Source organism: Zonotrichia leucophrys, chromosome 3 (assembly GCF_028769735.1).
Source record: "Zonotrichia leucophrys gambelii isolate GWCS_2022_RI chromosome 3, RI_Zleu_2.0, whole genome shotgun sequence".
NCBI lineage: Eukaryota > Metazoa > Chordata > Aves > Passeriformes > Passerellidae > Zonotrichia > Zonotrichia leucophrys.
The window spans coordinates 112,229,551-112,253,163 of record NC_088172.1 but is presented as its reverse complement, the minus strand read 5'-3'; the positions used below and the strand labels follow the sequence as shown (position 1 = coordinate 112,253,163).

At 50.8% G+C, this 23,613-nt stretch overlaps 1 pseudogene; it reads left to right on the top strand.

The window, feature by feature from the left end:
- The first annotated feature begins 16,765 nt into the window (after positions 1 to 16,765).
- Positions 16,766 to 23,598, top strand: LOC135445111 (interferon-induced very large GTPase 1-like; annotated as a pseudogene).
- Positions 23,599 to 23,613: the final 15 nt, after the last annotated feature.

The following is a 23,613-nucleotide window of genomic DNA, read 5'->3' as shown; positions in this document are numbered from 1 at the left end:
CCCGAAAGCAGCTTGTGTCCAGCAGCACAGGGCGAGCGGAGATGCTTCTCCAGGGACCCCCTAAACAGGGTCCCTGTTCGGGCGCCACTTGTCATGGCGGGCAGAAAAGGTAGAGTGCCACGATGTTTTCAGAAAGGCGTCTATAAAAATGATGTTCTGGGTGCACAGGCACATCTCACTCTCACTGAGTGATTTCAGCTCATGGGTAAATTCAGACACAAACGATGCAGAAGGAAGGGACGAAGTATTTGTATGGGGTTCCACAGAGGGTCTTGATTGAGCTCCTACCACAAAGGGGTCCAGGGACAAAGAAATCTCCAGGCAGAGAGAGTGCGAGTGTATATAGGCATCCAGAGAGGGGGGCAGAACATCAGAACAGATGAGATGAGATGAGATGAGATGAGATGAGATGAGATGAGATGAGATGAGAGCACTGGGGTGGAACAAAAGGAAAGGGCCAATGGGATACATAGAATCAACATACAGCAACAATGCAATCTGGGGGAAGATTTTTTTTCCTCACCAATATTTTGCGGAGAAGGCGAAAAGAACTCCACAACTTTGTGAAAGTTGTAAAGCCGGTATGTTTTATTGCAGCACTGGACGCATGCGGAGATTTGCCTCCTGAAAAGGCATGTGCACCTCTGAGAACTTCAGATATCCTTTTATCTCCCTTCCCAAATACATATGCATACAGTTTCACCATAGGCTCATACATATTCATTTTTATGGATTTCGGTGACATTTGCCGCTAGTTCCTCTTTATCAGAAAGAATTTCTGAGTCAAGTTGACCTGCGCTTGCAGCAGTTTCTGTTTTTCTTTATCTGCCTCCTCCTGTCTCTTCCTTATCTCTGTCCTGCAGTTTTCCCTTTAGCTTCGGCCTTACAGACTTTTCACCCTATTCAGACATTTCACTCAATTCAAAATGGATTTCTACTCTGCGCGATTTTTACTCTGTCTCACCATGACTAGGGAGATTGTTGCTTAAGAGTTCTCCCTCCAGGAGAGTGTGGTAAGCTTCTCCTCAGCCAATTTACCAGCCTCCACATTTCCCCCTCCTCTGTTCAACTATAGCAGAGGAGAATGAGTAAATAGTTTTCTTCGTGGGTGCCTGGTGTTTGCCTGGTGTCAGACCATGACAGGAAACCTGGGTTTGGTATGAGGCTCCAGTGACACATAGGGGTTTCAGGGTACGGGGAGCTCTGTGGTGAGACCCCAATTTGGGAATGGTTGCAGGGAAACAAAGGGTTTGGAGGGATGCCTGCAGTGAGATATGAGGTTTGTGGGTTGGGGGGCTGCAGGGAGAACCATGGTTTTGTGGCAGAGGGCGTGCATTGGGACCTGGAACTGGGAGGGCTGCCCAGGGACATGGTGGAATCTCATACCCAAAGGTGTCCAAGGAATGCTTAGACATGGCACTCAGTGCTCTGGGCTGGGGACAAAGTAGGGATCAGTCACAGGCTGGACTTGAGGGTCTGTGAAGTCTTTTCCAACCTCAGTGATCCTGGGATTCTGTGCCTGTAACTCTCCTGCAGCAGGGAATTCTTTGGCTGGAGGAAATAGGCTCAGCTAGGCTGGGAACAGAGGAACCAAATCCATGCTCTGTAGGTGATGTGTCCCAGCCCTGCCTGGCAGCTGCTGAGGCTTCCCCTGAGGCCGGACAAATGCCAGCTGTGAATGCTCCAGCACTTGTGACTTGTCAGCCTGAGGCAGGTGATGGCTGGTCCTGGCAGCCTGGAGGTCTCAGTATCCAAACTCCAGTGCTTGTTTTGAGGCCATGGAGCAGCATTTGTGTGTCCACATGCCAAGGGAAAAGCAATCCAGGCCACCTGCTCTGGTTGGATGTTGAATGTCCTCTGCCAAACCCCAGCGCTCTGTTACTGTCAGGTGTGGGATGTCCCCTGCCAAGAAAGCTGCAGTCAGGCCCTGTTTCTGCTTTGCTTCCTCTGCTGGAGAGGTGTCCAAGGAAGGCCAGGTTGGACGGTGCCTGGAGCAAGCAGGGACAGTGGAAGGTGTCCCTTTCTTGGAATGGGGCAGCCACTGCTTCTCTGGAAATTCTGTCTCACCTCCTCACAACTCTCCCAGTGAATAATTCCTTCTCAATATTTCATCCATCCCTGCCCTGTGGCAGTGGAAAACCATTCCCCCTTGTCCTGCCCCTCCAGGCCTTTCTCCAAAGTCCCTCTCCTCCCTTTTTTACATGTATGCCTATCCAACTATCACAGTTTACAGCATTATTATCAGCAATCAGTATAGCAGTTAACAATCAGAGGTCTGCAAGTGTTGACTGTGAATTAGTGTGGAATTTTGACCCTAATTCAATTATCTGATTTCAAAAGAGTGGTTCCACTTTCACTCTCTGCTGCAATAAAACACATGATTTCCTGGAATTACCCCACTGCCTCTGGAACAGAGGTGGGAACCCCACAACCACCTGAGAGCCAGGGCTGGAAAAAGAGGGGCTGGGATGGGCTCCTCCCAGCCCAGGAGCTCTGATGTATAGAGGCCTGTGGGGGAATTTTAATAAGAGAACAAGGAGCTTTTAGCTAGGAAACAATGAACTCTTTAGTCATGGCAGGAAAGATGCAATCAAGTTTCTAAAATTTGACAAGTAGCAGAAGCAGGGTAGTTTTTCAGAAGAAATTTTTATACAAGCGCTTGTCATACAGAAAAGAGCTGATGTTGCTACTAGGGAATGATCATGGATATTATTGGTTAGCAGATATTTGTACATTTATAATACTGGCTATGCAGGCTTACACTATTCTCATCTGATAGTGAAAATAATAAAGCTGTGTATGCTTCTAATAAATGTTTCTGAATGCACCACATCTGGGGACTGTACATCATTTATACATTGGAAATGGTGCTCAAACAGGGACTTAGAATCTCCTAAAACAATCCTGGACCTGCAACGTATCCCAACCGTACCAAGGTGGGCTTCAGGGATCATTGAGGAAGAACAGGCTAGCCTTGCAAGCGGTTGGGAAATTTCCCCATAAGATGGACATCAATATAACTAAACTGGAAACTTTCTGTAAAGACTGTTTTTTGCATATAGTGAGAGAACACCGCTTTAAAATTCAGGAGTGAAAAATCACACAGCTTCTTATCTGGGTGAAAACTTGCTGTCCTTGATATCCCTCTTGTGGAATCCTTTGAAACCCTCAGGGAAATTCCCAGAGCCTTGCCTTGCAGGAATATACCATAGAGTCTCCACCTAGGCTGAGAGAAAAGATTTTCCCCATGGAGCCTTCCCAACACTATGATTCATCCCAGTTACTTTCCCGATATGGCCCAAATTTTCATGGTTTGTCCTTTCCCTGTTTCCTCACTGGTTATGGTATCCCTGGTGGCCAGCCCTGTCTTCCCTCTAGGGCAATGCCTTTGTCCTGCCCTTTGTGCCACCTCCATGCCCTCAGATCATTGGCTGCTGACCCCCAGTTAACCTTGTGCACCCCACATTGCCAGGTCTTTTGCCCCTGGTTTCCCTTGGGCATGCTAGAATAAACCTTCACTGGAATTTATCATACAAAAGGCCCTTCTGCCTTTCTTCACCGAGAGTGAAGTGTGAGTGTGGTGTGTGCACTTGACTGCTTTGCCTGAATGAGTCCCCAGGTGGCCTTTCCACAGGAGATGCTCATTGGGAAACAGCCAGCAGCATCCACCATCTAAATCCCTGCACTGATGCAGGCAGGGACACATTCCACTATTCCAGGTTGTTCCAAGTCATGTCCAACCTGGTCTGGAACACTTCCAGGGATCCAGGACCAGCCACAACTTCGCTGGGCACACCCTGTGCCAGTCCCTGGCTGTGCCTCAGTGTCTGAGCTGTGCCTGGCAGAAGCTCTCTGGCCACACACCATGGATTTGGAGAAGAGACAGTGGATTTGAGGGGGTGTTGAGTAGGCAGCGTGTCCCCAAAGGAAGAGGAGCCTGTCCTTGGAGAGGAGCTGGTGTCCCTGGAGCTGACAGAGCAGGAGCAGAGGAGCTTCATGCAGGATGATCCCCAGCCTTCTCCAGCCCTGGCTGGGTCACTGCTGCCATGGAGTCAGGAGTGCAGATGGTTGCAGTTTGCAGTGTGCACGTTCCTGCTGGCTGGGGTGAGGCAGGAGTGTGCTCCTGCTGTGCCAGGCTGGCAGGGGCAGAGAGGGAACGGTTCTGTGGCTGCTCCTGAAGGGACACTGAGGAGCTCCTGAGCCTGAGGAAGCCGTGCAGCACACGGTGCATCGCTGGCAGAGAGGGGGTCATGGTTTAATGGTGCTGGATGAGATTTCCTGGGTGTGCTGGTGCCAGCAGCTGGACTTGAGCCTGGGTGTGACAGAGTCCAATGGCCCCTGGGCTGTGCCAGCTCTGGGGTGGCAGCAGGGCCAGGGCAGTGCCCGTCCCCTGTGCTGGCACTGCTGGGGCACCTCCAGTGCTGGGGGCAGCTCTGGGCCCCTCCTGCCAGGAGAGACCTGGAGGGGCTGGAGCGTGTCCAGGGAAGGGAACGGAGCTGGGAAGGGAATGGAGCCCCAGGAGAGGCTGAGGGAGCTGGGAAGGGAATGGAGCCCCAGGAGAGGCTGAGGGAGCTGGGAAGGGGCTCAGCCTGGAGAAAAGGAGGCTCAGGGGGGACCTTGTGGCTCTGCACAAGTCCCTGACAGGAGGGGACAGCCAGGGGGGTCGGGCTCTGCTCCCAGGGAACAGGGACAGGACAAGGGGAAATGGCCTCAGGCTGGGCCAGGGCAGGCTCAGGGTGGACATCAGGAGGAATTTCTGCATGGAAAGGGTGCTCAGGCCTTGGCAGGGGCTGCCCAGGGAGGTTTGGAGTGCCCATCCCTGGAGGTGTCCAAGGAATGCCTGGATGTGGCACTGAGTGCTCTGGGCAAGGGACAAGGTGGGGATCAGTCATGGACTGGACTCGAAGGTCTAGGATTATCCAACCTCAGAGATCCTGGGATTCTGTGCCTGTAACACTCCTGCAGCAGGGAATTCTTTGGCTGGAGGAAATATCCCTCTGGAGACAGGCTCAGCTAAGCTGGGAACTGAGGGACCAAATCCATGCTCTGTAGGTGATGTGTCCCAGCCCTGCCTGGCAGCTGCTGAGGCTTCCCCTGAGGCCGGACAAATGCCAGCTGTGTCTGCTCCAGCACTTGAGGCTTGTCAGGCTGGGACAGGTGATGGCTGGTCCTGGCAGGCTGGAGGGATCCATATCCAAACTCCAGTGCTTGTTTTGAGGCCATGGAGCAGGATTTGTGTGTCCACATGCCAAGGGAAAAGCAATCCAGGCCCCCTGCTCTGGATGGATGTTGAATGTCCTCTGCCAGACCCCAAGGCTCTGTTGCTGTCAGGTGTGGGGTGTCCCCAGTAGCAGATAGGGCCTGGCGTTCGGAAGATCTCATGATGTTACGGGAAGACAGAGCCCCTGCCCCCTTAGATAAGAAAATTAACATAGGAATGTAGCCCCCTGAACCAGATGCCAGTAACTTTCCACTTGCCCAGGTAACTTTCCATTCCCTACTAACCATACATGGTAAAGACAGACCCTCGCCTGACGTAGAAGCCCCTTAGACTATAAAACCCCACGAGAAGGGAGAATAAAGGCCTTTGACCGTCCACCATGTTGGTGTTAGCGTGTTTCTTAGGCCTGAGCGACCCTGGGGAAGGGGGTCGCCGTGCTGTCTCCTGAAACCAGGTCGCCTGCCTTCTATCAGAAGGCAACATCTGGTGCCGACACCCGGGAAGCCGATCAGCGCCCGGGGGAGCGGGAATTCACCTGGACGGGAAGCAGCGGCTGTGGCGGTGGGTCCGACTGCAGCGAGGGGGACGCCCCTGGACCAGCAAGGAACATGGAATCCATTGCAAAGGTCGTATCAGATATGCATGCACATTTTGGGATAGAATGTAAAATTAAGGATTTATCTCTCGCATTGCCGAGACTCATTAAGCTTGGGGCTATAGAAAGCCCCACGGATATCCTCCATCTGGGGGTGTGGGACGATTGTACTAAGGTCCTGGCCGAAGACACTATGTGTTCCGGCTCAGGGAAAGCCCTAAAATCCTGGGGCAAAGTTCTCCAGGCTTTACAGAAAGCTCGACAAGAGCAGGAAGCCTGGAAAGCCGCACAAACCTGCTTGCTAGCCCCCCCACAGCCCGGGGTAGGTGCGGCGACACAGACTGCGGAGATTCTTGACCTGGGCGGTCTCGCGGGGGAGGCGCGGCCGGCAGAAACCCCCCAGAGAGTGGACTCGCCATCGGGGGTGGGAGGACACGCACGGGCGTTCTGGCGGGGGTTGGCGGAGGAGGCGCGGAACGCGGCCAACCCCGCCGGGAGCAGCGGGGACTCCCTGCTGCCGTATGGGCTTGAAAATGGCGCCAAAGCACATCATGAGGGCGGAAGTAAGGAGACGGGGGGCGGAAATGCAGTCAGCTCGCTCCAGAACGCATGTGCGGGAGAGCGGGGAGAAGGGGCGGCCCCCGCGGTACGGCGTAAGACCAATCAAAGCGCTCTATTCAAATTAAGTCCTTATAGGGCAAGAACCTCCCCCAGCAGGAGGCGGGGGGACCCCAGGGGGAGGGAACGGCCCGACCCCCGCAGGAGGGGGCGGGGTCGGAGCCCGGGAAAAAGGCAGAGCAGCCCGGAAGTGCTGACTCACTCTGCTTCCGCCTCTGACTCTGACTCGGTCTGGGACGAAAGGGAGTCAGGGAGTTCGGATTTGGATTCTAGCTTTAACAGAGGGAGATCAGCGGCATACAAGGTTTCTAGTCGCAGGGCTCCCGCGTGGGTGAAGGGGTCATTAGAGAAAGACCGGACTCCGCTTACGGATTGGCGGAAGATAAAGATGTTTTGCGCGGAGTGGAGCCCGTCTGCTAACCTGGTGCTCCCAGTCCGCGTGAGGGGAACAGGCGATAACCAACAGAGGACTTACTCCCCTGTAAACCCAAAGGAAATCCAGGCAATAATCAAAGCGATTGCAGACAAGGGAATTAATTCTGCCATGGCTACCACACTCATTGATGCCGTTTTCGGAGGGGATGATATGTTGCCTTTTGATATTAAACAGACGTGTAGAATGATTTTTGATGGCGCGGGGATGATAGTTTTTAAACAGGAGTGGGAAGATCAATGCACAAAGGAGCTGGCCCAAGTAACAGGACCTAACCATCCACTGCATGGCTCCAGCATACAGAGGCTCATGGGCAGAGACCCCACTATGATCACCCCCCAGGCGCAGGCTGAGGGCTTGCGGGCTCATGAAGTTATGACAACCACCCGTGCTGCCCGAGAAGCTATCCGTGCAGCTGCTAAAGTAGTAGCCAGTCCGTCCCCATGGTCAACTATCAAACAGAGTGAGAGCGAGAGCTTCACTCAGTTTGTGGACAGACTTCAGGCAGCATTGGACTCCTCCTTGTTGCCGTCGGAGGCCAAGGGTCCTGTGCTGGCAGACTGCCTGCGCCAGCAGTGTAACTCAGCCACCAAGGACATTTTAAGATCACTACCACCTGAGTCTAATACAGCAACCATGACTAGGCACGTTGCAAAGGAAGAGCATCTGGCTCCCATCCAAGCAGCAGTTCACACTGCAATAACCAGTGTGATGGCATGCCTTAAGTGTGGCCAGGCAGGCCACCTGGCAGTAAACTGCCCCCAGCCAAGGCGCCTATCAGCAACTGCTCCACCACGCCAAGGGGGATATTGTGGGCACTGGGGCTGCGAAACCATTGTTACAGATGCCAGACCGTCGGGGCCTGGGTGGGATCCACAAGAGCCCGACAAATTCTTACAGTTCGCCTAGGCACCCAGCGGCTGCAAAACACCCATCTTCCTCCAGGGAAACTTTTATTGCAATCACCATAAAATCCCAAAAGTTCGGAAATGCACTAGCTATAACATGACAGTCTTGCAGCCACATCACCCCAGTTGGGCCATAGGCCGAACGTGGACAGTTGTCCTTCAAGGGTCAAAAGAGAGAGTAAATGTGCGAATTATCAGGCTCCAACCGTCGGCGCCCCGAGCGGTCGGACCAAACAAAGTGATTAAAAGCGTGCTGAAAGAAAAAAAAGCAACCTACCATAAAACCCTACCCACTAGAGTTAGCAAAGTCCCAACCGGCCATGCGGAAGTCTTTCAGACAGACCACGCAGCCAGGCCGGACTCAGACCCAATCCTTCGTATGTTAGAAGCTACCTTTATATCCCTGAATGAATCCAACCCTAACCTAACTGAATCCTGCTGGCTTTGCTACGATGTCAAACCTCCCTTTTATGAAGGAATTGCTTTAAACACTCCCTTCAGTTACTCCACAGCCGATGCCCCTCACCAGTGCAGATGAGAAACCCCTCAGAAAAGAATCACCCTGAGCCAAGTCACAGGCCAGGACAGATGCTTTGGCAATGCAACACTAGCTAGGCAGAGAAGCAACGTCTGCACCAAAGTTGTCAAGCCTAACAGGAAAACCAATAAGTGGGTAGTCCCATCCGCACCTGGGATGTGGGTTTGCCAGCGATCTGGAGTGAGTCCCTGTGTGTCTCTTGCCAAATTTGATGACTCTAACGACTTTTGTGTCCAAGTTCTGATTGTTCCTAGGGTCCTGTACCACTCAGATGAAGAAGTGTACCACCTTTTTGAGGAACCCAGCCGGCTCCACAAAAGAGAAATAATAACAGGTGTAACTATTGCGATGTTGCTCGGTTTAGGAGCGGCAGGAACGGCAACGGGTGTCTCAGCCCTAGCGACACAGCACCAAGGACTGTCCCAGCTGCAAATGACCATCGATGAGGACCTGCAAAGGATCGAGAAATCCATCTCCTTCCTGGAGAAGTCACTCTCCTCTCTCTCGGAAGTGGTCTTGCAGAACAGGCGAGGTCTGGACCTCCTGTTCATGCAGCAAGGGGGCCTGTGTGCCGCCTTGAGAGAGGAGTGCTGCTTCTATGCAGACCACACAGGAGTCGTGAGAGACTCCATGGCAGAACTCAGAAACAGACTGGCTCAGAGGCAGAAGGACAGGGAAGCTCAACAGGGCTGGTTCGAGTCCTGGTTCAATCAATCACCATGGCTAACCACTCTGATTTCTACCCTAATAGGTCCACTGGCATTGCTGCTTCTAGCGGTTACCTTCGGACCTTGCCTGCTGAACAAGCTGGTTTCATTCGTTCAGGCCCGCCTGGAACGGGCCAACATCCTGTTCATCGGCCGGCGAATCCAACCAGGGAACACTGCCAGCCACAAGTCCTAACCTTGACTGGCGAAAACTTACTCAGATGTACCAAACCCCCTTTTCCTTATCAAACTACAACCTTACACCTCATTTCAGTATATGACTACCTCATTCATTTGTGAAAAATGGGGGGGAGATGTAGCAGATAGGGCCTGGCGTTCGGAAGATCTCGTGATGTTACGGGAAGACAGGGCCCCTGCCCCCTTAGATAAGAAAATTAACATAGGAATGTAGCCCCCTGAACCAGATGCCAGTAACTTTCCACTTGCCCAGTAACTTTCCATTCCCTACTAACCATACATGGTAAAGACAGACCCTCGCCTGACGTAGAAGCCCCTTAGACTATAAAACCCCACGAGAAGAGAGAATAAAGGCCTTTGACCGTCCACCATGTTGGTGTTAGCGTGTTTCTTAGGCCTGAGCGACCCTGGGGAAGGGGGTCGCCGTGCTGTCTCCTGAAACCAGGTCGCCTGCCTTGTATCAGAAGGCAACAGTCCCCTGCCAAGAAAACTGCAGCCAGCCCCTGTTCCTGCTTTGCTTCCTCTGCTGGAAGGGTGTCCAGGGAAGGCCAGGTTGGACAGTGCCTGGAGTAAGCAGCGACAGTGGAAGGTGTCCCTGTCTTGGAATGGGGCAGCCACTGCTTCTTTTGCATTTCCATCCCAGCCCTTCACAACTCTCCCAGTGAAGAATTCCTTTTCAATATCTCATCTATCCTTGCCCTGTGGCAGTGGAAAGCCATTCCACCTTGTCCTGTCCCTCCAGACCCTTGTCCAAAGTCCCTCTACTCCTTCTTTTACATGTATGCCTATCCAACTATCACAGTTTACAATATTATTATCAGCAATCAGCGCTGGAGTTCATGGTCAGAGGTCTGCAACTGACAAGTTTTGACTGTGATAGAGCCAACTGAATTACAGCTCGTGTGTAATTTCTACACTAATTCAATTATCTGATTTCAAAATTGTCACCTGGCTGCAATAAAATGTCTGATTTCCTGGAATTACCCCATCACCTCTGGAACAGGTAAAGCCGCACCCCCTGGAGAGCCAGAGCTGGATAAAAAGGGGCTTCGATGAGCTTCTCCCAGCCCGGGAGCTGCAGGGCCTGGAGGAAGAAGGTAGGGCATAGGGATGGGGATGGGGATGGGGATGGGGATGGGGATGGGGATGAACTGTGGGGCTCGGAGCCGGAGCAGCCGGGAGCGGGATCTTGTTGCTCTCCTGCCTCCTGTTCCCTGTGCTTTGCCAGGGCTGGGGAGATGGCAGGGCAGGAGCAGAGGGGGCTGAGGGCAGCGGGTGGGCGCTGTGCGCTCCGAGCATGGGCTGCAGGAAGCCGCCTTTGCTGGCACCGCTTTGGGCAGCTCGGGGGAGCCGTGTGCGCTGCGGGGCTGAGCTGGGAGGGCCCCGGGCTCAGAGCGGTGGGAGCGGAGCGGCGGGGGAAGGAGGAGGGATGCGGTGATGGAGGGGCACAGGGAAGGCTGCAGAGGCGCAAAGGCTGTCCCGGGAGACGGCAGCGGGGCTGGCCGGGCACAGATGGCGAGCGGAGCCCCTTCCCTGCCGCCAGCCCGTGCCCGGCCGGGAAACGCTCCCCGCAGGCGGGGCCGACCCTGCCCGGCCCGGGCACCCCCAGCCCCGCGGCGGGGCCGGATGGCGGCGCTCCCCTGAGGGCAGGAGCCGGGGGGATCATTCCTTTTCCTGCCCATGCAGGGAGGGTGGGATTCTCCTCTCTTACAGTCTGAGCATCACCACCCCGAGCGCTCTGGTCCCTGGGACTGCCCCACAAAGGCAGCAGTGTTCCCAGAGCCCCTTTCCCTGGGGCAGACATTCTCAGGGAGCTGTCCCTGTGAAACGGGGTGCAGGCATTCCCATGGCAGGTCCTGCTGCCAGCCTTGCCACTTCCCTCCTTTGCTTCCAAGGAGGAACTCAGTCCCCAGTTATGCCCTGAATGTGCTCAGTGTCTCTCTGCGGGCACTGACACAGTCGCATGGGGCTTTTTCCCTATTCCTGCAGCACTGGGAAGCCGTGCAGGGACAGCCAAGGGTGCCTGGGGGCAGTTTCAGGGTGTGGCTGGGCTGGAGTTAATGTTGTCCAGGGCAGCCTCTGGCTCCTGAGACTGAACCAGCACTGGCAGTGCTCCAGTGGGAGAGAATGTGGGAGAGGACAGGGGTGGGACAAGTGGCTCAAGTGGACAAGCTCCAGCAGTGACCCTGAGCCAGCAGTTCCCTTCCTGAACAGCCATCCTGCACTGAGGCTCTGCTGCCCAGGGAGCAGCTGGACATGTGCCCAAAGAAAACAATTGGTGTCTGAAATCCCTCCTGTGCTCTGCCAGCACACCCAGCTTTCCTCTGCTGCTGAACTGCCCTTGTCTCGAGCCAGCAGCTTTTCCTGTTTCTGCTGTCCCCCTCCTGTCCCCATCCTGCTGGTGGGAGCACAGGAGCTGCTGGGGGAGTTCAGTGCCTGCTGGAATCCAAGCCCAGCACGGCTTCTCCCCCCTCTCCGGGGCCCTGAGCTTCCCCCCAGCAGCAGGTGCGTGGTGGGGGCAGTGGTGGGACAGGGCCCTGCTGCCCCACTGGCAGAGCTGTTTCCCCTGGAACAGCAGCTGCCATTATCTTAGTTACTGTCCTTACTCTCTTCTCATCTTTCTGTATATATACTTTCTGCACTTCTTCTAATGGATCATTTAGTTTCTTATTTTGCCAGCCTGGCTTAATATGAATGATGAAAGCTATCTTAGATAGGGCTTGTCTAGTTTTTGTATTATGGTCTATATTTGAAAGATATATTGCTTTATATTTTTTAAATTTCTCCTCAGCTGGGGCCTTCCCCTTCCTCTGCTGCTCAGAAAATGTCTCACGGGCACTCTGAGCCCATGGGGTATCTTCCTCAATCCCCCCAGTAACTACTGGTCGACAATTTTCCATGTTTTGCTTTGCCTCTGGAGTCTTCTCATGGCTTGCCTTGTGTCTCATTCCCTAATCTCTGGGGACCAACTGCTGGCTTTTTACTCACTATTTTAATTATCTTTGCTTGTCATGACTCGGTCACTGTCTCTCATGAAGCAGTTCTTACCATTGGATTGTTTACTTTTTAAAGTTTTACAGAAATTAAGACATTTCAATGCCTGATTTCTGATTCTTAATTTACTTTTTCACATTCTCAGCATCAGGCAGTCTGTTGTGTGAATGTTTAATACTATTTCCTGTGATAGATTTTACACTCACATTATATTCAGGAGTTTGCAGCTGAGTTCACAACTTAAACAGAAATTTACAACACAAAATCTTTACATTTATCAGTTACACAAGACATAAAACATACACATATACTCTCTTAATTTTCTATTCACTCATTCACACAACACTGAGGTATCTCTGTTGTTTAATTAGTATTTTTTATAGGTCCTATCCATCAAAATGCTTTAAATTTCTGCAGAGCCCCTCTTGTAAAATGTCTTTTTAAGTGGAATAACTTCCATTAAACTCTCACTTTGAGTCTCTCTGGATAAGGATATGAACTTCTTTGTGCCCCGCTTTTTGTGGCTTGCTGTTCTAACAACTGTTTCTCACACAAATATTCTTAATCACTCCTGTTGGAACCCTTGATGCTGAGAATTTTAAACTCTCTATGCTGAAAGGCACAGACCCACAAGCGAGCACTGCATTTGACCTGAGGCTGTGGAGAAGGCTTCCAAAATTGATTGATAGCACTGGGATTATGGGTGTGTAGTTGGTTAGAAGTGTGCAATATCAGAGTGGAAAGGTTAGAGTTTGAGGTTTTAGAATATGGTAATAAATATCAAGATGGAGCTTTTAGAGCGGAGACAGGTTGTTCTTCTTTGCCTTCTTCTTCCTTCTTCATGGGTTTAGGTGGTATTTTGTAATTGGACAGAAAAGTCCGCATTGCAGGCTTCAAGTGATCAGTTATTGGGTTAAAAGGGAAAATAATTTAGCTGACTCACCTGGCCACATACTGAAGCACGGACTTGCAGTGACAGGCTGAAGCTCCGATGTACGTCAGGTCTGGGCCTGGTGCAGTACTGACAGGAGCTGTTGCTCCTTCACGTGGAATTGAGTTATAGTCATTCCCAGCAATTTTTCTGGGATTCCCTTGGTCACCCCCTTTCACTTTGTCCCTTTGCTGGCCAATCCCCTTGCGGGGATACAGAACCATGGCTAGAAGGACCTCACACTTTCTTCACAGATCTGGATGGTCCAGTCCACATCACACACACACCATTCACTCTCCTGGCATTCGCAGCCTGCCCACACTATACTTACCTAGGTCTACGTCTTCGGGCATAGTTTAAAGGCTGACAGTTGCCACAGTTTCTTGGAGAACTTTTTCTTCCCCTTTTCTTTTTATCCCTTTTATCTACCAAATGTCAGACCTGCTATCACCGATAACATCAGGAGAAACTTGGTTAAGCTGAGATTCATGAACTCAGCAAGGCACCCCTCAGGATCTCCTGGAGTTATGAAAATGAAGTGTGATCTCAGTGAAACCTCCAAATTGTAATATTGCTCAATATTTAAAATTTTTATAAAAGTTTATTCAGGGATAAAAGGGACAAAATCCAGCACTGGGGTGCCTGGCTATTTGCCAAAAGCGTACCATTAACTTAAACCATGTTCTCTATGTACTGTTACACTACAGGGGGTAAATGCATATTCCTAAGAGTTTATACATATTCAGTCATTCCTTTGAGTTTAGATGTTCTTTTAGGAGTTTTAACCCTTGACTTGTCTTCATCTTGTAGATTAAAGTAATATATTTTATTTCTTCTTGTGGTTCCATTCTGTTGTATTTTCACTTCCTGATAATGAGAGACAATATATTCTTATTTTTCACAGTGCTCTAGTTTCTGTTTCCATTTATCTTGCCTTTTAGATAAGATAGTCCCCAAATATAGGAAATCACATAATTATTTTACACCATTTTCTGAGTTTGTTACATGAAAAATCACTTCAACATTTCACAGTTTCTATTATGCTATGGTCTAAAATAGTATTCATTATACCACTATTTCTAAAATCTATGCCATGCTTATATAAACTGACAGATTATGCTGTATCAAAAGCAGTAATGAAGAATTGTACTATATCAGGATTTTTGTGATCAATAGTAACTAGCAAAACAAAAGGTTTTACATAAATGTGAAAGCAAATAATTATATTTATTGCTTATAACACTGTGGCCAAGACTGCCACCAATGGGCACCTGCCTGATGAGACTCTGTGCTAATGAGCAGCAGATCACAGAGGGCACCTCTCTGAGATGGGTCCCACTATTTCCAGTCTCTCCTGAAGGGCCACCAGGATGTCCCAGGCACAGCTGGGGGCAGGGACAAGGTGGATTTCCCCCTGCACTGGGTGGGTCCCTGAGTGTGCCAGGAAGCAGCTCCTGGGAAGAGGCCAGAGAGGGGCGAGAGAGGGGCTGCACTGGCAGCTGGAGCAGGAGCACAGCTCAGAGACCCTGGGGGTCATGGGGGGAGTGTGTCTGGGGAGTGTGGGGTGCCATGGGGGCAGTGTGTGAGCGCTGCCTGCGGGTGCTGGGAGCAGCAGGCTGGGCCAGGCAGCGAGCAGGGCAGCCGTGGGCTGGGCAGAGGGTGCAGGATGCAGGCAGGGCTGCTGGATGGGCAGAGGGGCTGTGCCAGTGCTCCAGAGAGCCAGGAATGCCCCCGGCTCCCTGCACTTTTGGATGGAGGAGTTCTGCTGGTAGGATGTGGGTGATGGCAAAGGCAGCACCTTGTCCAGGGCAGCCTGTGTGGATGAGTGAGTCTGTGTATGTCTGGTGTGTCTCAGTGTGTCTGTGTGTGTGTGTGTGTGTGTGTGTGTGTGACTGTGTCTCTGTCTGTGTTTCTGTCTCTCTGTGTCTGTGATGTCTCTGGGACACACCCTCAGCTCCAGGGTTGATCTTTGTCTCATTTTGAAAGACAGGTGTCTGCTAGAGAAGGCAGTAGCCTCCCTTGGAATGGAGAATGTAAAGCCCCTCCTTGTAATTATTATAAATTTGAAATTAAGAGTCTCCCAGGCAAAGATAAGGGAATAGCAATAACAGTTCTTTACTCGTATGTATAATAAGGCAAACAAAAGAACAACAACTGGGCCATTAATAATAGTAGAGCAGAAACCCAGTCCATCATGCAGGGCGTGTATGTATGGGAAAATATATGTCCAATTGTGTCAGGAACCCATGCATTACCAAGGAAACCATGGGCCGCGGCAACTACGTCCAGATATGGACAACACTGGACAAAGCAGACCAGTGAAGAGCTTTTTTTATTTTCAGCACATTGGTCTCAGGACATTGTTAGACAATGGAGACAGGATGTTAACAGCTCGCTGATCCACAGGGAATGCCAAGGAGGTGGAGCATTACAGCATAGCATAAAACCATCTCAGCCTAGATTTCAGCCAATCATACATAGAACAAGACATATTGACAAGTATTCTATCCAATCTTATAAAACACACGTAATGGTAATTAAAACAAAGACTGGTTCATAAGAGACAAAGAACAGAACTCTCTTCATGCTAACCTTCTAAAGATATACATTAAATAACCTTGTTGCCATCCATAAGCCAATTCTACAGAGGCCTATTGTTATTTGTCACGTATGCTCTACTGCTTGGGGAACTTTTCTGCTGTATTTGCAATGCTAACAAAACTTCAGTCTGAGGCCTATACTTTTTTAACCATTTCCTTAAAACCCTCTAACTTTATGGATTCCAGCACATCACAGCAGCACTTTCCCCAAAAGTGTAGTTCTGGGCATAGCCAGCAGGGGCGCTGGTGCTCCCGGTGAGCAGGGCAGGTGCAGGGAACCCCACGGGGCTGCAGGGGGCGCTCCGGTGCAAGCTCGGGGAGCACATGGAGATGGTGGCTCGGCTGAGACAGGGAGGGATGGAGGAGAGGCTTCACTTCACAAACCCTGGGGCAGACAATCCCGGTGCCCCAACAGGACTCTGGGAAGTAGCAGGCTGGCATTGTGGAAATGAGCAGAAAATCCCAGGGAGGGGGTTGAGATGTCTAGGTGGGGCAGGGGTGCAGGGGCCTAGCAGCAGAAGGATGGCCACTCCCGGTGGGGTTATAGCAGTGGTAGCAAAATTGCTTTCCCCAAGCACCAGCTCAACCATCCTCCTCCGAATACCAAGAGTATTCATCTCATCTTTTTTTTCCTGCCTCTATTCTCGCAGTAGCTCTGTCCTGTCCAGTCCCATGCCCACCTTCCCCAAGAAAAACTCCCAAAAAACCAGAGCAGTTGCTCCTTCCCACTATCTCAAGCACCCAGCCATCAGTGCTTCTTATGAACTCAATGGGAAAAAATTCCACAAGTAAGTAGGAAAGAAAAGGAAAGGGAAAAAACCCAACCCCCAACAATTCTGCAAACAGGAAAGCAACAGGCACATCCAGGGTGCTGGGAAGAAGACCCTGGCTCTTGTGCCATCCCAAGCTCCAGCAGCCGTGTGGGAGCAATCCCCAGGGCTGCAGCTGCTGCACAGCCTGTGCCAGGAGCCTGAGGCCTCTGACAACACCTTAGGGAAAATCTCTGTTCTTCCTCCACAGCCATGGCTTCACAGGAGGACACACAAGAGGTGGACGTACAGGCACAGCTCCTGGCAGACGTATTTCAGAAGGAAGGACTGGATGCTGGATACTGGCTGCCCAAAGTGACACAGATCCTGGGAATTGAGTGCAGAGAAGCCCTGCAACATCTGGAATATGAAGACTACCTCAAGCTGGAGTGTGAGGTACGGTATCCCTGGGAGAAAAAGGCACTCCAGAAACTCCTGAACATAACAGATGACAAAATGACCACTAAAGAGGTGCAGAAGGAGTACCTGGAGACGACAAACAAGATACAAGAAGAGGCCAAACATGTCCTAAATGATCTGACAGAAATGCTCAACAGCCACAGCCAGGATGCTCTGAGGGAGAAAGCAGAGACTCTGTGGCGAGCCTTGGAAATTCCCAAGAGCTGGCCACAGCCAAAGAACCCCTTGGTGGATGTGCAGGAGAGCATCAATAAGCAGCAGGAGCAGCAGGAGCTGTCAGCAGGCAGGAAGAGGAACATCCCTGACACGGAGGTGCTGAGGCGGGCATCAGGGGGACTGGCCCTGCAGGGCATCTACAGAACGAGCAGACATGAAGATATGCTGGCAAAGCGAGAACAGCTCCTCAGGGTTCCTGAGGGATTCCAGCTTGCCGGTCCAGAGCAAGGATCGCTGCTTGAGACAAAGGAGTTCTCCTCCTCTGCCGCAGAATCCACTTTCACCAAGTCCATGGAGCTGCTGGGGTTCAGCCTGAGCGTTTCTGCCAAATCCTCATTCTGGGGGATTAATCTGGGAGGGAGTGTAGATCACAGCAGCTCCTCGCAGTCAGAGGACACCCACGAGTCTCACTCTGAGCAGAGCTACTTTTGCATCACCAAGTACCAGTACATCCCTCTGGCCTCCTGCTACTTCCAAAGGCATCAGCTTCGCCTCTCAGATGCGGCTCTGCAAGAGCTGCAAGACATGGAGCAGCAGCTTTTGAGCCTCCCTCAAGAAGACAAGGCCCCCCTACTGAATAGATGTGAGATGTTCTTCAGCAGGTTTGGGTCCCATGTAAATCACGGTCCCCTTCACTTTGGGGGGATATTCTGGTGGAAGGCGTCTACAGAAGGATTCCGAGCAAAGCAGCAAGAAGAGGTGAAGCGACAAACTTCTGAAGTACTGAACAGCCTTGTCAGGAAGAGCTATGGTGACTTCCTGGCAAATGCTGGAGGGGCCCTGGAAATTTCTAAGTCCAGCTCAAAGGCTTCTGTCCTGGGGAAAGCCAGAGAGCGTTCCCATACAGGGATTCAGGTCTCCATGGTCAACACAGGGGGCCCAGCAGACACAGGTTCCCTTCCTCAGTGGAAAACAGGGCTTGTGTGTGATAACACAACGTGGTGTGTTATCGACCGTGGCTTTGAGCTGATCCCAGTGTGGGACATCATCCTGTACAATCACGGCAAGGATTTTAAAACCGTAGATCAGATGAGCAGAGCCCTCAGGGCTGCGTACAAAGCTCTGACAAATCAGGGCATCGTCATCACTTTTGGAGAGGAACTGGGCAGTGCAGTGCAAGAGGCCAAAGATTTCATGGCAACTGTGAAGGCCTGGGAGGTGACGAAAGTGGATGAAAGGAATCTGCGAAGGCTGATGGAGCTAAAAGATGATCTGAATGCAAAAACCAGGAACCCCAGTGTGTGGATCAACGTGTGCCTGTCAGACAAAGCCCTGCAGGACTTCCTGGTGAACACTGTGCGGAGTTGCCAGAAGTCACGTCCAGAAAACACCACCACTATCAAGGTAATGTTGAAAAGTCTCCTGAATCCTCATATCTACTCTGTCAAGGACTTCCCTGATGCTTCCTTAATTATGCAATGGGTCTTTCACACTGACCACCCGCTTCCCAGATCTCCCAAAGTCTCTGAGCTTCAAGAGCTCATCAAAACACTGCAGCAAATGAAAGAGCACATCCATGCTGTCACCTACGCACCAGGAAGCTCTGCTTCTGCTGTTCATGAAGCAAAGATAGAAGCCACCCAGACCAGCAGCCTGGCCATTTATTCCTTACTCCAGTCTCTCCAGGAACAGGCTCAGAAGGACATGGAACTGTTGGTGCTCTTGTATGTGACCAGCACAGGGTACCAGGTGGAAAGCAGCACTTTTCAGCACCTCCTTGGACATCCAGAAATTCAGTACATGGCCGAGGAAATGGAAGCTGCACATGTGCAGTATATGAACCTGAAGGAGCAAGATGCCGACAGAGCTGAGGCCTTCCTCCTGCTGACGGGTCTGACTGTGACACCTGAAAGTCAAGAGCTGTCCCTTGAGCAGAAGAGGGAGCGTTTGGTTTTCATGGAAGATCACATGAAAGGCTTGTGGTCCACACGGATAAAGAATCTCCTCAAGAAGCACAGTGGAAGTGGAGATTGGGAGAGGCTGGAACAGGACTTGGACTCCTTGATCAATGGGTTTTTGGATGACAAATGGGATGAACAGAGGATGCAGAACATACACAGAGACCTGAAAGACATTTTTCCAACACCTGAGGCCCCCAGTCAGTCCCAAACGGAGTCAGACAGCAGCGAGTCCAAAGCAAATGAAGCCATTGCAAACCAGGAGTTCTTCCAGTTGCTCAAGTGCCTTGGACTGGAAGGCCACTATCCAAGGAAAATGGGGATGGGAGATTTCCTCACCATCTCCAAGACATCTCTGCAGGACAGCCAGCCCAGCCAGGACAAGGAACTGCCACTATACTTCTTGCAAAAGCTTTTAACTGTGGATTACCAGGTGAGGTACCTGACTTGCTGGGAAAGGAGCAATCCAGGCCTTGCACCTGTGACACAAAGCAGAGAGCAAGAACTACAACAATCAGACTCCTTCGAAATCTTTCATGATGATTTGGAGGAAGCATCCCGTGAACGTGCAAGCAGGGACAGCCATGTGCACCCCATGGACCTGCAGATGGCCATTTTCCATTGTGCTGATGACTTCCTGAGACAGACCCTGGCAACCAAGCTGGCGTTCTGCCAACTGGCGCTGCCTCTGCTGGTGCCCAACCCAAGCACTTCATGCATTGAGTTCCCGCTCTACACCCTCAGCCAAATTCAAAGGAGCTGGAAAGAGGTGGACAAGTCAGGAAATCATGCCCAAACAAAGAGTTTCAACAACAAACTCATCTTTCAGGCACAGACACCCATTGTGTCCTTCATCCGCATTGGCAGCTCAGCCTCCTCCTCCAAGTCTCAGCTTCTCAACGCTCTGCTCAGCAAACGCAAGCACGACACTTTCTTCCACCGCCACTGCAGAGGCAGCACCAGAGAGCGTTTGCTGATGGAAGGGCTGGTGGAGATCGCCTGGTACTGTCCTCGTGGAAGTGCCAATGACACCTTTGAGCGCTGCGTGGCTTTCTGTAACCTGCATGGAGACGCCAGGGATCACGGAGCACAACTGCAGTTCCTGCAGGAGATATCTGCTGTCAACGTGGCTCTTGTGTCTGACTGGGAGCACATGGACAAGAAGGGGAAAAAGCTTCTGCAGGACCTGTGGCAGTCACAAAGGCCTTTGGTTTGTCTTCTCACGGAAAAAGAGAACGTTGCAGCTGGACAAGCCAGCAAAAACATAACAATAGGGATCAAGAACAGAAACGAAGCAGAACTGATGGACCAACTGACCAAGACAATTGGGAATCTCCTGGAAGGTTCTAAGCCATGTTTTAGCCTGGAGGATTGCGTGGACAAAGCTCGCCAGCATGGATTCATAGTGGATGCAGATCGAGCTGCGTGTGTGACAGCCAAAGCAAAGGCAAAGGAGCTGGTGGAGCTTCTGAAGAAAGAGAAGCTGTCTGAGATCAAATCCCGGCTGCTGCCACTTCAAGGAAAGCTGTGGCACCAGTGGTGCCAAAAGGACAAAGAACTCAGTCGCTTGCAGGAGAAGAGGAACAAGAGCATCGAGCTGCATCGCAGCCAAATTGAAAACGAGAAGGCAGGAATAAGAGAAAAGCAACTTGAGCAAGCTTTCCCTCTCAACGCACTGATGAAATCATTCCTTGGCGTTCTCCAGGTCCAGCCAGCAGATAACAAGAAATACTTCCTGCACTGGATGAAAGTCTTTATGGATGGGCTGTCTTGTGGTCGCCTTGAAGATCTGAGGGGAGACTATCACAAGTTATGGTCTGAAAACCTGAAAGGAAAGAAACACCAGGAAAAAACCCATGTCAGTGCTGAGTTGTTGAGTCGCTTGGATGCCCTCTCTGATGAAATCAACGATTCATCCATTGGCCTGGAGCACCTTCTGAGGGAGGTAGGGCAGATTTATGAAGCTCTGCAATTATTGAACTCCACAAATGAGAGTATTGTCAAACTGCCAGAAATTGCAGCAGAGCTGATGGTTTCAGGGTACCCAGTGGAGCTCATGGATGGGGACGCTTCTTACCTGCCCTTGCGCTGGGTGGGAGCAATCTTTGACAGCTTAATTAAGAGGCTGGGGGACAAACGAGTGTTTGTGCTCTCCGTGCTCGGCATCCAGAGCACAGGCAAGTCCACCCTGCTGAATGCCATGTTTGGTCTGCAGTTCAACGTCAGCGCAGGGAGATGCACCCGCGGGGCCTTCATGCAGCTCATCCCAGTGGGCGAGGAGCTGCAGCAAGACTTGGGCTTTGATTTTGTGCTGGTGGTTGACACAGAAGGACTTCGTGCTATCGAGATGGTCAATAAACAGTCCCTGAACCATGACAACGAGCTGGCCACCTTTGTCATTGGTGTTGGCAACTTGACTGTGATCAATATCTTTGGAGAAAATCCATCAGAGATGCAAGATGTTCTCCAGATTGCTGTGCAGGCTTTCCTGAGGATGAAGCAAGTCAATCTTTCCCCAAGCTGCTTCTTTGTCCACCAAAATGTAGAACAAGCAACTTCACAGGAGCAGAACATGGAAGAACAAAGGTGTTTGCAGGAAAAGCTGGATGAAATGACTGTGGTAGCTGCTCAGCAGGAATTCTTTGACACGTCCTCCTTCAGCGATGTCATTGGTTTTGATGTGAACACCCACATTCACTACTTTGCTCACCTGTGGGAAGGAAACCCCCCAATGGCACCACCCAACCCCACCTACAGCCAGAATGTCCAGCAACTCAAGAGCAAAATCCTCCAGGCTGCCAAGAAGCAGTCACAGCGCAGCATTTTGAGGCTCTCAAGCCTGAAAGATCGTATTGGTGACCTCTGGAATGCTTTGCTGAATGAAAACTTTGTGTTCAGCTTCAAGAATTCCCTGGAGATTGCTGTGTACAGGAGACTGGAAAGTGCCTATAGTCGGTGGACCTGGAGGCTGAGGAGTCACATCTTAGATGTACAAATGAGACTGGACAACAAAATTCGGAATGGGGACTTGCAGAATGTCACCAGAGAATACCTTGAAGGGCTGGTGCAAGAGACAAGTGATGCCATTGAGAAAGAAGTGGAAAAGTATTTCAGGGAAGACAAAGACCGTGAGACACTGGTCCAGTGGAAATCAAGCACAGAGCTGAAGCTGAAAGAACTAAAAGAGACTCTTCTTCGTGAAACAAAAAAGAAATGTGAGAATCTCATTGAGCTACAGAAGGAGCACAGGAAACTGGATGCCAGGAAGTTGGAATATAAAGATGAGCTCCTGAGAAGGAGTTGGGAGCTGGCTGTGAGTCTGAAGGGGAAGAGCCTCAGTGAGAGAGAACTGAAGGACAACTTTACTCTTGTCTGGAACCAGTGGATTGCTGAAGTGTCCCGTGCTGCTCGTCCTCTGGAACAGGTGGATATTGATGCAGAAATTGAAGACATCCTTGTAGAGCAGTTTAAAGAGCCAGGTTTTCATGCACGGATCAGGTCATTTCCCAGAGGCAGAGTGTTTTCTTTTGATCCAGAGAAACACATCATGAAGAAAAAGTATTTAGGCTTTATCCCAGATCCCAGGAGCCTTTCCAATGCTGATGTGATCAACTTTAAGCACATCACAGACAACATCATAGCACGTGTGAGAGCAAACATTTCTAAGAAGGAAGAGGAGAAACGTGATTACAGTCGAAATTTTATTCATGAAATATTCAATGAAGTACAGAAAGGTGTGAACTCTGTCCCCAGCAATGCAACCTGTACTTTTAACAGAGAGTACAGCATGGATTTGTCTCTCTATCTGTGCAGAATGGCAGCAGAAAGTTTTAAAGCCATGCACGAAGCATTCCAAAAGGCAAATGACCCAGTTGTGTACCTGAGCAGCAAGAGAGACTATTTCTTCCAATCTTTCCGGACTTCCTGCCAAGGAGCCACTTCAGTCAACTGTTTTGCTGTTTTCCTTTGTGACAAGATTGAACCAGCTCTTCACCAGGCAGTCTATGAGAGGACAGCTAAAGACATCGCTGAGGACATGCAGGGCAAATTCCCAGATTTCAGGGGCAGCAGAGCCAATCTGGAAGTTTGCATCCTGAGATACCTGGCAGAACAGGAAAATTTTGAGTATTTCAAGCAGTACCTTAGGTCTCCAAAACAGTTTTGTGAGTGGTACATTAAGGAACAAGTTAAAAAGCACTGTTTAGATGGCAGTAAGAGGCTCAGGGTGTTTTTAGATTCCTCCCTAAATCTTCTCTATCAAAACATCCTGTCAGCTGTTTCATTATCAACCCAAATTGTCAAAATAAGAAAAGACAGAGAAGGCAAAGTCTCTCTCTGGCTGGATGAATTTTGCAAGTTGATCACAGAGGTGATCAACTTGCCCAGAAGTGACCTGAAGGGCATCGAGCACCTGGAGGTCACAGACATTGAGTTCCTGAGCAGGGCCATGACAAAAGCTCTGGATGATCTGAGGAAAGGCTCATGGAAGAATTTGCTGGTGCTAAACTGAGCTCATTCCAAGGCAGC